This window comes from Dendropsophus ebraccatus, chromosome 6 (genome assembly GCF_027789765.1).
Source record: "Dendropsophus ebraccatus isolate aDenEbr1 chromosome 6, aDenEbr1.pat, whole genome shotgun sequence".
In the NCBI taxonomy this organism is placed as follows: domain Eukaryota; kingdom Metazoa; phylum Chordata; class Amphibia; order Anura; family Hylidae; genus Dendropsophus; species Dendropsophus ebraccatus.
In genome coordinates this window covers 24,889,639-24,905,766 of record NC_091459.1, presented here as the reverse complement: position 1 = coordinate 24,905,766, position 16,128 = coordinate 24,889,639, and the positions used below count along the sequence as shown (strand labels likewise).

Sequence of the window (16,128 nt, the reverse complement as noted above, 5' to 3'; positions counted from 1 at the left end):
TCAAATGCATCCAAATGTTATCCCAGTCGGATGCAAACTACTGACTATGTCCATATAGTGAGATAAGAAAGCAAATGGCCTTACTCAAATGGGAAAATCCTTTATGCTGAATCTGGGGTACCCATCCTAAGGCTGGGTTCACACATTGTATATTTCAATCAGTATATTGGTCCTCATATTGCAACCAAAACCAGGAGTGGATTGAAAACACAGAAAGGATCTGTTCACACAATGTTGAAATTGAGTGGATGGCCGTAATTTAACGGCAAATATTTGCTGTTATTTAAAAACAACGGCCGTTGTATTGATATAATGGCAGTTATTTACCGTTATATGGCGGCCATCCACTCAATTTCACCATTGTGAGAACAGAGCCTTTCCACTCCTGGTTGAGGTTGCAAAATACTGACCAAATACTGACTGAATTATACTGTGTGTGAACCCAGCCTAAGGCTGTGTTCACATATTACAGTTTAATTACATTACTGTATTAGTTAATACTGTACAATTATTGCAGTACTGTATAATTTCATAGCATTACTAGAAGGAAACTCCGACTTGTGTGAACATAGCCTCGACAAAAAAGTCCAAAAATGAAAATCGAAGATTCTATGAGCTCATTCCATGAGTTGGTGAATGTCACGGATTCTGTGAGCTCCTTTTCTGAAATTCCAGGTTTTTTCCTTTTATTACATTGTTAGGCTATGTTCCTACTTCGGGAATGGAAACATAGCCTTAAAAACCTGCCAATGTTTGACAGCAAAGCCATGTTCACATGTAGCACAAATTTCCACTATGGAACAGGTCAGAAAACCCCAAGTCTCTATGTGGTGCGTGCACTTTGCTGTAAGTTTTCCTGTGGCTTTCACTTTTTGCAAAGCAAAGTAATACCAGAAATACATGGTAATATTCTCTTTTTTTTGCAGAAATCAATAGTACGAGCGATTTTGAGAAACCCTATAATAGGTTTTATTAGGCAAAAAAGCCTCTTTCTGTATTCAAAAAGCTGTTTTCCAACCTCCCCCCTCACTACTTATCTGTGAAGACCGGTTTGCTGTGTCCCATTATAAACTATGGAGGGGGGAGGGGCAGAGGGTTATGAGTGAGCAGGAAGACAGACAAGTAGCCCAGCCGTTTGGAGACTGTCTAGGCAGATAAAACACTTGATTCAAAGGTCAGAAAGGTCACTGCTAGTCTGGGAACTTGGTGAGAGAAGATTGCAGAATGATGTTTTGTGCAGGAATGACTTTTCTCCTCTCTGTGCTCACTCATCCCCCTCGACCCCTCCGTACAGCATAATAGACACAGAAATCTTCTGAATGTGAGGGGGAAGATAGGAAAACAGCTTTTTGAGTACAGAAGGAAACTCCTTTGCTTAATAAAACCTATTACAGAGTTTCTTGAAATCGCTTGTGCTATTTATACTTACTGATTCCTAAGTGACAGATTCCTAAGGTTCCAGATAACAAATGCATCCCTATGTAAGTCTACGTGAAAATCCATGGCCCGAAATGTATCCCTGAGTAAAACAGTTCCTTTCCTTTAACAAACATTAGCATTTATTTAACTTTTGTGTTGATGACTTTTTAAATATGAAGTAATCCCCATACCCCCAACGATAGAAGCCGCCTTGCATGTAAGTGGTTTTTGCTGAAAGATAATACCTATATCCACCTATCCAGCTGTCCGCCGTGTTATTATAAAACAGCTATAACAGGCCAGGCAACTATAAAATGCTACTTCTCTCACAGAGGGCTCTTTTGTTTGATTTCCTATCTCTAAATAGGAAGGAATGTGCAGCCGTATGGTTAGTTTAGTTTGCTAATATCTTTTCTATAAGCTAAATTTAGACTCGGTTTCATAGAAGGAGGCGCAGGCATTCAGTCTTTCATTCAAAAGCCTAAGAAGTAATTCTGTCTGACACACTGAGAAGTCTGCGACTGCGGCTCTGTTTACAGCGAATGGAAAATGTTGCCAGGATTAGGATTCATGTTGATGTGGCAAGAAAAAGAGAAGCGCTATAATATAGTAAAGCAGCTTTCCATTCTCTCTCATTCTACAGTGTATTACGTTAGGATGTCAAAATGTATATCAGTATATAGTTTATTATATTAGATTATAGGCTGGTTCTGATTTGGGTGCTGGTGCAGGGTCCCTGGGCCTGTTAGTTGAGTGAAGCTTGTCTCCAGTTCAGGTGCAGTTTGCAATTAAGCTCCATTCACTTCAATGGAACTGAGCAGCAAAACCCCACCCAAGCTGGAGACAAGAGCGGGGCTGTCTCTGGAAGAAAGTGGCCATGTTTTTGTAGCGCTGGATAACCCCTTTAATTCTTTTCTTGTATGTGATTTTGCACTTTTGTTTGCTTTTTTTATATGTTTTTACATCTATGTACTACCGTTAGAATATGTGCACTCAATGTATTTTTCAGCTCCGTTCAACATTTTGGGGGGAATTATGAACTCGTATGCTGGTCTTAAATTAGGCCTTGCCCCCTTTTCCATGGCCGGATTCACTAAGAGATGCACATCTCTCAGTGAATCCGGCCGGCCAGGTTCCCGAACCAACACACAGTGTACCAGCAGGCGTAGATTTGAATCATGATAAATCATGACAAATGACGCATGAAAGGAGGCCAAACACCCCCACCCCCCACCTTGCCACGCCCCCCCCCCCCGGCCCGCTCATCAGGCGAGTGGGGTATACAGCAGGCGTACACCATGGAGAAGGGGCGAATCTGCGCCTTCTCCCTGACGTATGCCTCTGTAAGAATTTCATAAATGTTCCCCTTTTAGCCTAAAATGATATCCGTCATTTAGTCGTCTGGCCGGCTGTGAGTGCAATGATGGGTGGATTGGCCTTTGGCTGTGTCTTTAATTGAAAAGTCCATTGAATTAAATAATAAAAACGGTGACAGGATGGTGAAAAAAGAACTGTGTGTGAACAACAAAAAATAATGTCTGGGGTTTGCAAAAGACGTCCAAAAATGATTGTCATGATCATTATTCTGACGTCCGCACAGACAACGACCGTCATTTTATACACTGTGTGCATTGGACGTCCGTCATCCCATTGACCTCAGTGCATTGCGTTTAAGTCAACTAAGTCGCTGCAATAACGGACGTCTTTTCTCTTTTTTTACATTGTGTGAACATAGCCTTTAGTTTGGCATTTTTTTAAGCCCAAGAAAAAAACGCAACAGAGAATGCAATTGCGGCGCATGGTGCTTTTTTCACGCGTTTGCTTTTTTTTCTGGTGTTTTTACTTTATGTGTGAAGGATCTTTTTTGAGGTTGAGGCATTTTTGTCTGCTGAACCTTTTTTTTACCTCTGCCATCAGATGACCTATTTGGTGGACCACAAAGGTGACAAAAACAGCAGTTAGCACTCCTCTTTGTAAGACCCATGTGACCCCAATTAGCAGTAGGCACCTGTGCACACATGGCAAGTACCTGCTATCCTATTCTACCTGCAAGAGCAATGGTGAGTAACAAGACCATATTCACACTTGTGTTGCTTGGCGGCAGCTTTCTCCGCTGGTGGTGCCTGCTGGGCTTTGGGGGGGCCCTTTGGGTTTGTTCCTGTGACATTGGGGTTGCAGGGCCATTCTATGGCCCCCCCTTCCCTGCTTGTGCACGCTTTGCGGGGTTGGCGGTCTCTGACCGACAGTGTGGAGTTAGTGTAGGGACTCATGTGAACCAGGGGACCTGCACGAGGTACATGGGGCAATATGGTTTGATCAAATTATATACCAACATCCTGGCGTTGGTTTTTAAATGTAGCTGAGAGGCATTAGTGTCAGCCATAGGTGTGAGGTGCAGCAGCTCCTCTACCAGAACAATCCCACTGAAGTCTATGGGAGAAAGAAAACGCCACAGTTTGCAGAAAAAACGCCACACACTTAGTATGCTGCGTTTTGGGAAAACTACCACAGAGCCTTAAAAACGACAGAGAGGAGAGAAAAACGCCACCCCACAAAAACGCCACGTCTAAGAGAGATTATAAACTTTCATTGACTTCAAACTAACATCTGGCTGCTGATGTTTTTGCCAAAAAAAAAAAAAAGGAATGGAGAGACCAACGCATTACACACACTCCAGGAAAATGGTGGCAAATACCATGCATTCAATACTAATTCCTAGCTATCATCATTATCTACCTACAATAGCTATGTCTAAGAAAAGACTAACGGCCGTATCACACAGCCCGATGAGCATTGTAAGTGAGCGCTGATCTGCTAGATTGATTACTGAGCCTGTTACACGGCATGAAGGCCTGTTAGTATGCATAGGGGGCCAAACTGTCATAAAGGCCGGACAACACCAGGGAGCCTGGACGTGTAAGTATGAACTTTATTTTTTTCCTCATAAGCCATTGACCATGCATTACTATTATACAGAGTGATGCATAGTCGGTGGGTGAAGATTTTTCAACATTTTGAAAGACAGCAATCAGTCAATGATTGGCTCCTTGGCTGATCATTGTCTATTTTATGCACCGATAACACTGGTCAACGGCCAAAAAGGTTCCGACATGAAAACAGTTGATCGTAACTAATTTTGGGGTGCTGAAATCGAAAATGATGTTGAAATTTTGAAATTGTCGCTAATTTTCAAGATATAGACGTACTTTCTATATTTTTCACAGCCTGTGATACAATACTGGGAAAACTTTGCATCATCAGTATTGCATCATCAACTGGTATATTGCATCATATTAGAATGACCAATATGGAAAAAAGGTATCAGGGTAAGGCTAAGTTCACACTTCGTTTTTTAAATCCGTTTTTTTTGCAAAGAACGGATGAAAAAAACGTATGCATTTGTGTGCATCTGTTCTTCCATTGACTTCCATTATAAAAAAAAAACGGATCAAAAAGGATCCGTTTTTTTGACAGACACAAAAGTAGTGTCAGCTACGTTTTTGTGTCCGTTAAAAATAAAAATGGATCTGTTTTTGTTTTGTTTTTTACAATGGAAGTCAATGAAAAAATGGATCAAAACAGATGCACACAAATGCATCCTTTTTTTTGCAAAAAACGGATGAAAAAGACTGATTGCAAAAACGCAGTGTGAACCTAGCCTCAATGGAACCCATCAATGCTTGCAGATTACTGTTGGACAGTTATCAGAGACAATCCCATGTATGAATACAAAAAAGACGTGTAAATGCACCAAGAAGCCATTGAATAAGGATCTACTGTACATTCCAGAGTTCAATAAACATAATTCATTTGTAAATATTCTTGGATATGTCTGTAAATTATAGTTGATTTCAGACAGAACTAAGTTTCCTATGAATATATTTCAAAAGTTTATGAACAGTAAACTTGCTTCCTTATGATTGCAGAAGTAATAAATATGTCGGCTATTATACTGTATTCTATACAATTCACAGAACAGTAACATGAGAACTCTTCCATATCATAGAAACTAGAGACAATTCACATTTTTCCTTGTGATATTTGAATTCAGCACATAAAAATCATTAAGAAATAGAGAATTTTATTTCGGAACCAAACAACTTTTGAAAATTTGTTGGCCAGTGTAATCTGCCAAATTAGCCTGCAAATTATTACAGTGTAATAGAGCCCTTATTGTGCCCTACGTAGTGCATTATTTTTTAAAGGGAAACTATCAGCAGGTTAGAAGTATCAAACCTGCTGATAGGTCCGACAGGGGGAACTGAGGATGCTGGTAAGGTTATTACCTTCACACTTAGTGCTTTTTTTGTGTGCTTTGTATTTTAATCCATATGAAGCGGTTTGGTGCATGGGGGCGGGGCTACCACCCTATGTGCACCAATCTGCCCCAGCCAGCGCACCCCTTCTAATAAATACTGGGGCGGCACTCTACAATGACGTCATTCCGTTGCTCATCACTGCAAAGTGCAGGATGAATATTCATTAGAAGGGGTGGATCAGTGCACTGAGGATGGAGCCCCACCCCCAGTGCACAAAACTGACTCATTAGCATATGGATTAAACTACAAATCACAGAAACTAACCTTCATCCTCAGCACCCCATGCTTTTAGGGACTTATCAGCAGGTTCGATGCTTAGTCTCCCTTTATGTAATAAAACACACATTATGTTGCAGTGCATTGGAGCCATTGGGATATTTCTACATGGCATTCCCAAAAATGTGTAAGAGCATAATGCAATGGAATGCGTTTACAGGAATTGGCCTATGCCCTCTGGGCTTAGTTAAAGAAAATCCATTCCTCAGTGTAACAAGACATTTTGGACAGTCATATGCTTCCATCTTTGTAAGAACAGTTTGGGTTCAGCCCTTTTCTGTTCTAGTATGACTGCGCCCAGTGCATCAAAGATCTATAAAGGCATGGGTGGTTTAGTTTGGTATGGAAGAACTTGACTGGCCTGTACAGATCCCTGACCTTAATGGGGTTATCCATCTAAGAGCCAAAAAAGTAAATGCTTCCAAACCGAGCTGGTCTTACTCACCAAGTCCCTCTGAGTATTTTGAGCTATCTCCTGTCTAGCTGCTGCCATTCCTGAGTTACAAGTTTTTCTAAGAGCCGATCTATATCTGAGATAGTAGTAAACTACATTTCCCATCACGCATTCCCCTGATTGGTCCATTTGCGTACTCGCTCCCTTAGCTTTTATTTCGTGATAGAACTATAACTTTTCATATTACTGAAACCTAGGCTCAGGGACCCATATAAGTCAATGGAAGCCACACTTTGAACAGTTGCATGGAGATGATGTCGATGATGTCTCCAAGTGAATAGACATAGAATAACCCAGCCCCCAGAGAGGAGATCACTTGTCTTGTGTCTACAAAGGGAGGGGGTAGAAGGAGCAGCGTGAAGTCAGAGTGGACACAGAGAAGATGATTTTAGACTTCCAGAGGGGGTAAGAATGAGAAAAAAAAAAAAACAGGCAAAATAGGTTATACATGTATATTAGACATAGGGTGGTATTGGGAAGGGGGATTGCTTAGAATATTGTTTTTGTTACCCTGATAACATTTTTAACCTCAAGCACCTTTAGGGATGAGTTATAACAGAGATTACAATCCAGTGTCTGATCTCGTAAATGCCGTTCTAGATAAATGGGCAGAAATTCCCAAAGATACCTCCAAAATCTTGGAAGCTCTTACAACTGCAAGGGCGTACGTGTGCCTATGTGTGTTAGCACAACGATCTTTTGATATTAACTACATGAGATAAATGACTAATGTGACGGTAATCTATATCATAAAAATCAAAGTCTGTCTGTCTGTCTGTCCTTCTGTCTGTCTGTCTGTCCTCTATAGACTTCCAAACGCCTGAACCGTTTGACCCTAAATTTGGCACACAGATACATTGGGTGCCCGGGAAGGTTTTAGCGAAGGTCCCGTCCCCGCCAGATGTACAGGAGGGGAGGGGGAGGGGGAAGAGCGGCGCCCCATAGAGATTAATGGGAAAATCTCCTCACTGCAAACACAGGTGATATAATTAGCTGCAGCAGACACGGCAGTTGGAGCCTTAGCAACCAATAGGATTACTGCTTTCATTTTCACAGGGAGCAATGGTTGCTAGGGAAGCTGCCTCACAACATCCACAGTAATAACTGGTAGACCCCCTACTCCATCTATACAGTACATGTATACAGGACCCCCTACTCCATCCATACAGTACATGTATATACAGGACCCCCTACTCCATCTATACAGTACATGTATATACAGGACCCCCTACTCCATCTATACAGTACATGTATATACAGGACCCCCTACTCCATCTATACAGTATATGTATATACAGGGCCCCCTACTCCATCCATACAGTACATGTATACAGGACCCCCTACACCATCTATACAGTACATGTATATACAGGACCCCCTACTCCATCTATACAGTACATGTATACACCGCCATACTGTGACTGGATAACACCTCCATACCAGACCTGACCAATACCGCCATACTGTGACTGGGTAACACCGCCACACCAGACCTGACCAATACCGCCATACTGTGACTGGATAACACTGCCACACCAGACCTGACCAATACCGCCATACTGTGACTGCATAACACTGCCACACCAGACCTGACCAATACCGCCATACTGTGACTGGATAACACTGCCACACCAGACCTGACCAATACAGCCATACTGTGACTGGATAACACTGCCATACCAGACCTGACCAATACCGCCATACTGTGACTGGATAACACTGTCATATAAGACCTGACCAATACCACCATACTGTGACTGGATAACACTGCCATACCAGACCTGACCAATACCGCCATACTGTGACTGGATAACACTGCCATACCAGACCTGACCAATACCGGCAAACTGTGACTGGGTAACACCGCCACACCAGACCTGACCAATACCGCCATACTGTAACTAGATAACACCATCATATCAGACCTGACCAATACTGCCATACTGTGACTGGATAACACCGCTATACCAGACCTGACCAATACCACCATACCGTGACTGGATAACACCGCCACACCAGACCTGACCAATACCGCCATACTGTGACTGGATAACACCGCCACACCAGACCTGACCAATACCGCCATACTGTGACTGGATAACACCGCCATACCAGACATGACCAATACCGACACACTGTGACTGAATAACACTGCCATACGGGTAAATACAACCCTGCAGGTATACAGGACACTACAGGTATACAGGACCCCAAAACTATACACTACAGGTGCACGGGACCTCCACAAAACTATATACTACAGGTATACAGGACCCCAAACTTTACACTACAGGTATAAAGGACCCCAAAACTATATACTACAGGTATACAGGACCTCCACTAACTATATACTTCAGGTATACAGGACCTCCACCAACTATATACTACAGGTATACAGGACCCCAAACTATACACTACAGGTATACAGGACCCCAAAACTATACACTACAGGTATACAGGAACTCCACCAACTATATACTACAGGTATATAGGACCCCAAACTATACACTACAGGTATACAGGACCTCAAAACTATACACTACAGGTATACAGGACCTACACCAACTCTATAATACAGGTATACAGCACCTTTACCAACTCTATACTACAAGTATACAGGACCCCAAATATACTACAGGTATACAGGAACTCTACCAGCTATATACTAGAGGTATATGGGACCCCAAATGATACACTACAGGTATACAGGACCTCTACCAACTCTATACTATAGTTATACAGGACCCTCAAACTATTTACTACAGGTATACAGGACCCCCGAACGATATACTTCAGGTATACAAGACCTCCACCAATTATACACTACAGGTATCCAGGACCCTTAAACTATAAACTACAGGTATACAAGACCTCCACCAACTATACATTACAGGTATACAGCACCAACTATATACTACAGGTATACAGGACCCCCGAACTATACAGTACAGGTATACAGGACCTTCACCAACTGTACACTGCAGGTATACAGGACCTCCCTCAACTATACACTACAGGTATACAGCCCCCCCAAATACACACTACAGGTATACAGGACCCCTCCCCCCCCCAACTATGCACTACAGATATGCAAGACCCCTAAAAACTATACATTGTGGGTATACAGAACCCCTCCAACTATGCACTACAGGTATACACTAATTCCACTGATTAACTCAGATGAAACAATACCTTTAGCTTGGCCTCCTGGGCACCTTAGAACAAATCTAATTAACACACTGACACTTTATACCTGGGCAGCGCCGGGTATGTTTTCTAGTTTCCTATAAATTCATGGAAATAACTGTGATTCAGTGGTAATTATTTTTTAGTAGGTCAGCGAGTGCTTCTTTTTCTACTTTTTTGCATGAGCAGAGCCAAAACATGAAATCAGCTGGACATGTCCGATACACATTTCAGTGTTAGCTCCGTACAGTAAAAAATCCATCTTTGTGCCGTCATACTGAGACTATTTCCAATTACGACAAATCAGTGCGATGTTACTTTCTTCCAGCTAAATTTTGGTATACTGTATGTTTAATATTTATTCTTTAAGTGTCGGTAAATTTTCGCCACTGACTTTGCTTCAGCCAGTAATGTAAAAATAGCCGAGCGCTTTCAACCTTCTGGAATTCTTTATTCTGCTATTTCCAATAAAATATTAAAAACCACATGTTAAATGCTTGTATACTCCTAATGTTGTGTAGCATGTTATTTACTTTATGTCAAACAAAGGGCAGTTTTTACATTTCGTTTTATGTTATCTCACATTGGCTATCTGCTATCCATATTGTCACAGTCACTGGAAAGCATTTATTGGCCTCCCACTCGATAGATTACAACCATGTATGAATTTTTAGCTTGTGCTAGTTAAAGTGATTGTGGTTGCAAATCTTCACAAAAAGACTTGCCTAATGCATTCCTATATCATTATACTATGCAGTTTATAGTCTCAGACTACAGTACATTGCCGAACACTAATTGTAAAAATCTATTTATTTAAAAGGGGTTTTAAAGGGAAATGAAAAGGTTAAGCATATAACTACCCTTGCTTTTAAACAATAAAAACTGGCATACTTACCTCCCCTGCTCCCCTAACACTGCAGCAATGACATCTTTCTCCCCCACCCCCATGATTGGCTGAGTAGATAGTGGTAAATCAGCAAAAGCATAAAGAATAGGGCCAAAGCGAGGACGGGGAGATTGGGAAGATAAAAAGTGACTATTTTAAATCTTATAGTGTGTCACATTAAACTCTATATAATCTGTGTACACATTGTAAAACAAAAAATATATTTGTATATTTTTACAATGTGCACACAAACTGCCATTTTTTCGCAGACATTATTAGATTCAAAATAAGGCCAGCTTTTAAGTGGTGTTAAGCTTTTATTGTATGGGTTGTGAACATAGCCTTAAAGGTGAGGAGGAGAAAACGAAAATACAAAAGCAAAAATTGGCCTGGTACTTAACGGGTTAACCCCTTCCAGCATTATGGACTTTCGTCTACTCATTGGATGATTTGGTGAGTTGACATTGTTTTTTTTTTTTTTTTCTAAAATAAAAAATAAAGCATACTCACTTTCCCTACTCCCGCACCTCTTCTGTTCTGATGGCTCAAGTCCCCGCTGCTAGCAGTCTTCTTCTTCCTGGTTCCTGTGATGTTATGTTCCTGCCCACTCAGACCACTGCAAACTTCAGTGTTGGCATTGTCTCTAGGGACAAGATAAATGGCTCATTATGTAAACAACACTAAAGAAATAATACCCTTTGCTCCTACTTATAAAGGGATCATGGTCGGGAACCAGGAGGTGAAGGTGGCATGCTTCGCCGATGACAATCTCATATTTATGGATTCCCCTCGTGATCACTTATCTGCATTGATCGATGTCCTAACGCACTACGGCACATTCTCGGGATACAGAGTTAATGTAGGCAAATGCCAACTTTTGCCATTAAATGGGAACTTAGCCGGCAAAGACATGCCAGCTTCCCTACCACTCACAATAAACAACTCGAGTATTACATATCTAGGAATCAAAGTTGGCAGATCTCCCACCTCCATGTACAACCTGAATTACCCTCCGCTTATCAGGAAAGTATCCCTAGAACTTGCCAGATGGGCCTCCCTACCCCTCTCTCTAATTGGACGCATACACCTTTTAAAAATGATCTCTTTCCCCAAATTCTTATACCCTATGCAAACCATTCCCCTACTCCTCCGCCATGTAGATCACAACAAGATACGGAGCATCTTTATAAAATTTATATGGCAAGGAAAAAGACCCCGTATTTCATATGAAATGCTATGCCTGTCTAAACTGGCAGGGGGGGGGGCGCAATTACCGCACATCAGAATGTACAATCTAGCAGCCATGTTCCGTCATGTTAGGGATTGGATCTTGCGCACTAATTTCCACTCCAACTATGCCCTAGAATCTGGCCTGGTTGCACCGTGGTCCTTGAAAGCCTTACTGCATTCTAAATATACAACTTTGCCAAAGTGCGTCAGATCCAATCTGCTCATCATTGACACTATCTCTACCTGGAAACAAGTCAGGAAGCTCTATAATTTGCCCTATACGGTCTCTAAATACTGTCCACTGTGGAACTCCCCGGCATTTCCCCAGGGCTCGACCAATAAATTCTATCAGGAGTGGAAAGACTGTAACGTGAACTGTTTTGGGGATCTTCTAGATCAGTCCACGGGTACATTTTTATCCTGGGAAGACTGTTCCTCTAAATTTAGGTTGGCGCCCACACAGTCCTGGCAGTTCCTACAATTAAAATCCCACTTTAGAGCTTTGGCTTCTCACTGTGAGAAGCTGAAAAAAAAATTTTGATTCTCTCATAGGAGCAGACATGACTCTTTATCTGACATATACAAAACCCTAAAAGACATGCATCTCCAATCAGTGGAGCACAAAGCCTTAAATAAATGGTCGTCTATCCTCCAAACTGATGATCTACCTGACAAAATGAGGAAGGCTATTCTATATGTTAGACAGGCAACGCCTTGTGAATCACTGCGGGAAACTCATCTCCGGATGATACACAAGGCTACCTACGCATTCAATATCCCCTTTAGAGACACTCAGATTATACACCTTGACAAATGTCCCAAATGCAAACTACCCAGGGCAGACTTACTTCATAGTATGTGGCAATGCCAGCAGGTTCAAGAGGTTTGGCAGGCTGTACAAGCCTTCATTAAAAAGGTGTGGTGTATGGATATTTCTCTAGACCCTCTGCCATATATTTTTCATTACATCCCCAGCAATACCTCTGCTCCGTCTCCCTCGTTGGTAGCTCATAAAGGGATACATTTGTTCTTGCTGGCTGCTCTAAAAAGCTTATTGCGCCACTGGCTGCAACCTACTACCCCAACGATCGAGGAAATCCAAGATTACATGGATTCTTTACTCCATTATGAGCTGACAACGGTACTAAGGGATAAGGAGCGTTCTGCAAAATCCTTCTTTGCTAAATGGAAACGTTATATCCAGACTTGGCGGTCTGACGAGAAAAGACAGCAATTAATGTATCATTTCAGACTGACTTCTTGGTATTGTCAGGCGGATCTCAAGGGTTCGCTGGGCAACCTCAGAATTGGAGAGGCAGGGCACCCACCTGGTGTCACGTGACAATGACGGGCTACTCCTTCACTACTCTCATTTGTTCACTACGGGCAATTTTCTTAAAGTTGAGATTTCACCCTTCCTACATATAGTCTTTATGGATCCCTAGGAACATGATATGGGTAGGCCGGGGTTATAGGCTATGTCTATTATGGAACAGGCACACTTGAGACTGGACGGATTAGTTGCACATGTTTGTTTGTTTTTGGCTAGCTCCGTATACCTGTCTTGTTGGGCCGGTTTTGACTGCAATATCAATGTCGTCTCATCAAGGACGCCCTTGTCGGAGTTATCAGTCTCTACTACTTTATGTTTGCATGTTTCATCGGGCCACTATTCCGACACTTCCTACGACATGTAATTACTTTGTAATTTTGTACTTGTATACTACTGTATAATGATGTGTTTCTGGCTAAATGAGGCGTATTATGGAAATTGTAGTCTGAATACTTTGTGACATGTATATCTTGTTCATATTGGTCTGACTAATAAAATATGTTTAAAAAAAAAAATACCCTTTGATTATTTTTGAGACTGTATAACTACAAAACATTGTACGTATAACTAACATAATTTAACATTGTTTAGTATTGACAAAATGATGAACTGGGTAAGCGAGTGCCATTCTGCTAGATCGGCGCTAGCTTACAGAGCCTATTACACATCTCAATTATCATGCAGCAAGGGCTGCACGGACATCATTTGCAATGTCCTTGCAGCCCTTGCTTTATGTAGAAAATAATATGCATGTAGTTATACTTACCTCTCTACGCTCCCTAGATGTCCTCCTGCCTAGTCTCTTTATCCCTGACACTTCTCAACCCATATTAGCAGTGAGAGACAGTCACTGACTGAGATGGGACAGTGCAGGAGCCAGTGATTGGCTGAGCAGGCTGTCACTGCAGAGAAGGGTTCAGAAGTTTTAGCAGGAAAAAGGCAGGAGGACACCGGGGGAGTGTGGAGAGGTAAGTATAACTAGATCTTTATTGTTTTCTATGCCCCTTCATCAGCCATTGGCCACACATCACCTATCACACAATTTTTAAATTTGCTAAAAGACAACGATCAGCCGATGATTGGCTCATTGGCTGATCGTTGTCTTTATTACACGGAGCAATATCTGCCCGATTTGGCCTGATGAGATGAATGCAGTAAGATGAGGGAAAAGTTACTGCCATGAAAAATAAAATTTAAGTAGATACAACCCAGATACATGACAAACATCGCCAGTAATTTTTAGCATTAGTAAATGACACTTGAAATTTTTAAAGCTTTTACATGGGGAACGTCCTCAATGAGTATAATTTGTACTTTTTAACAGGTTTTACTCTAGCCCGCGGCATGCTGAGTTGTAAACAAGCCTTTAATGGTATAATATATCAAATTATGTGTTAACCTTTAAATAAATTATTGTAAGGATGTAAAACATGACACTTACAAATGGTTTGTTCAGATGAGTGGGAATGAGGACAGATTATATTCACAGCTGTAACAGTTGACTCATTTTCCAAATGGTTGGCTGCTGTTGGCTTGGCCCAACCGAGTTCTAAGTAAGTGTAAACATGATTTGGTTGTTTCAGTATTAGGCCTCCTTTACTCAGTGTGCTTCGCTAGCATTTTAAAATGAAAAGTTATTTTCTAATGTAAAAAGCATTTTTATTTTTATGGCATGTGTTGGTGTTTTTGCTGACATTTTTATTTGTCCTTTTGGGCATGTATTTTTTCATGTTCTATAGAAAAGCTTTATAGTAAAAGACCAAAAAAAAAACATATCTGGAGCATGCAAAATTAAAAGAAAAATGCAATATACTATTAAAAAAATTCCACAAACCAAAATGCTTAGTATGTGGTGCATTTTGTATCTCATTATAGACTAAAAACGTTTTTACAAAAACATGATATGTCACTAGGACATATATCCAAAGAAAGTCCAACTGCTTCCGAAGTATTGTTAAATGTTCCTCAAATATCTATAGTGGAATCTTAGCACGCTTTGACCCCTGGTCTTTGTCAAGCATGCTTTTTTATGTTAGAAAAGTAAAAAATATTCCACCTATTTCTGTACTAGATATTATTTACAGTTATAAGCCAGGCTTGAAGCAGTCTGTCTTAGTTATACAACACTGCCCTGACATATAACTGGTATTAAAGGGGTATTCCAAGAAAAAATAACTCTATCCTCTGGATAGGGGACAAGTAAAAGATTGCGTGGGGGCTGACCACTGAACCCCCTGTCAATCTCAGTATCGACCCCTGGCTTCTGTGTTATGAATAGAGCAGCTCTATTTATTCCTATGGAGGGACTGGGAGAGCCGAGTAAGCACTCTTCCGGCTTACTCTGCTCTTTCAGGCAGCTCAATTCATTCCTATGGAGCCGCCAGATAGAGCCGAGTACGTTGTTCCTTTGGCTTACTCTGCTCTTTCAGACACCTCCATAGGAATGAATAGAGCGCTATTCATAACACAGAATCCGGGGGTGGGGGGGGAAAGGAAAACAGAGATCACCGGGGAGTGAAGAGGTTAGACTCCACGCAATCTCTTAAGGCCCTATTCCACGGAACGATTATCGGCCGTATTAGTCCGATACGGCTGATAATCGTCCTGTGGAATAGAAGGCAACGATCAGCCGACATTGTTTATGTCGGCTGATCGTTCCGTTGTTTGTCTTTCAAACATGTTGTAAGAGAAACGACTGGGATAGCAGCAATCTGCTGCCGGCACTCCCCTCTATGTGCTGCCCGGACGATCTAGCAATCACCCGGGCAGTCCCCCTGCAGCTCCCCGTGGCCCCTCCCGCTCTTACCCGCTCGCTGCAGTAAACGAGAAGCAAACGAGTGCTGACAGCGCTTGTTTGCTCCTCTTACCGGCCCGAGGAATAGGGCCTTTACTTGTCCCACATAAATTTTTCTTGCAACAGTTCTTTAGGGTGCGTTCACACGTGCAGGATCTGCAGCAGATTTGATGGCTCATATCTGATTTGCTTTAAATCGGCAACTTCAAATCTGCACCATCAAATCTGCTG

The 16,128-nt window shown here is 41.7% G+C and overlaps 1 protein-coding gene across 1 annotated transcript in view; it reads left to right on the top strand.

Moving 5' to 3' along the window:
- ME1 (malic enzyme 1) overlaps positions 1–16,128 on the top strand; it is a 157,961-nt gene that overhangs the window by 85,857 nt on the left and 55,976 nt on the right. The gene's annotated exons all lie outside the window — the stretch shown is intronic.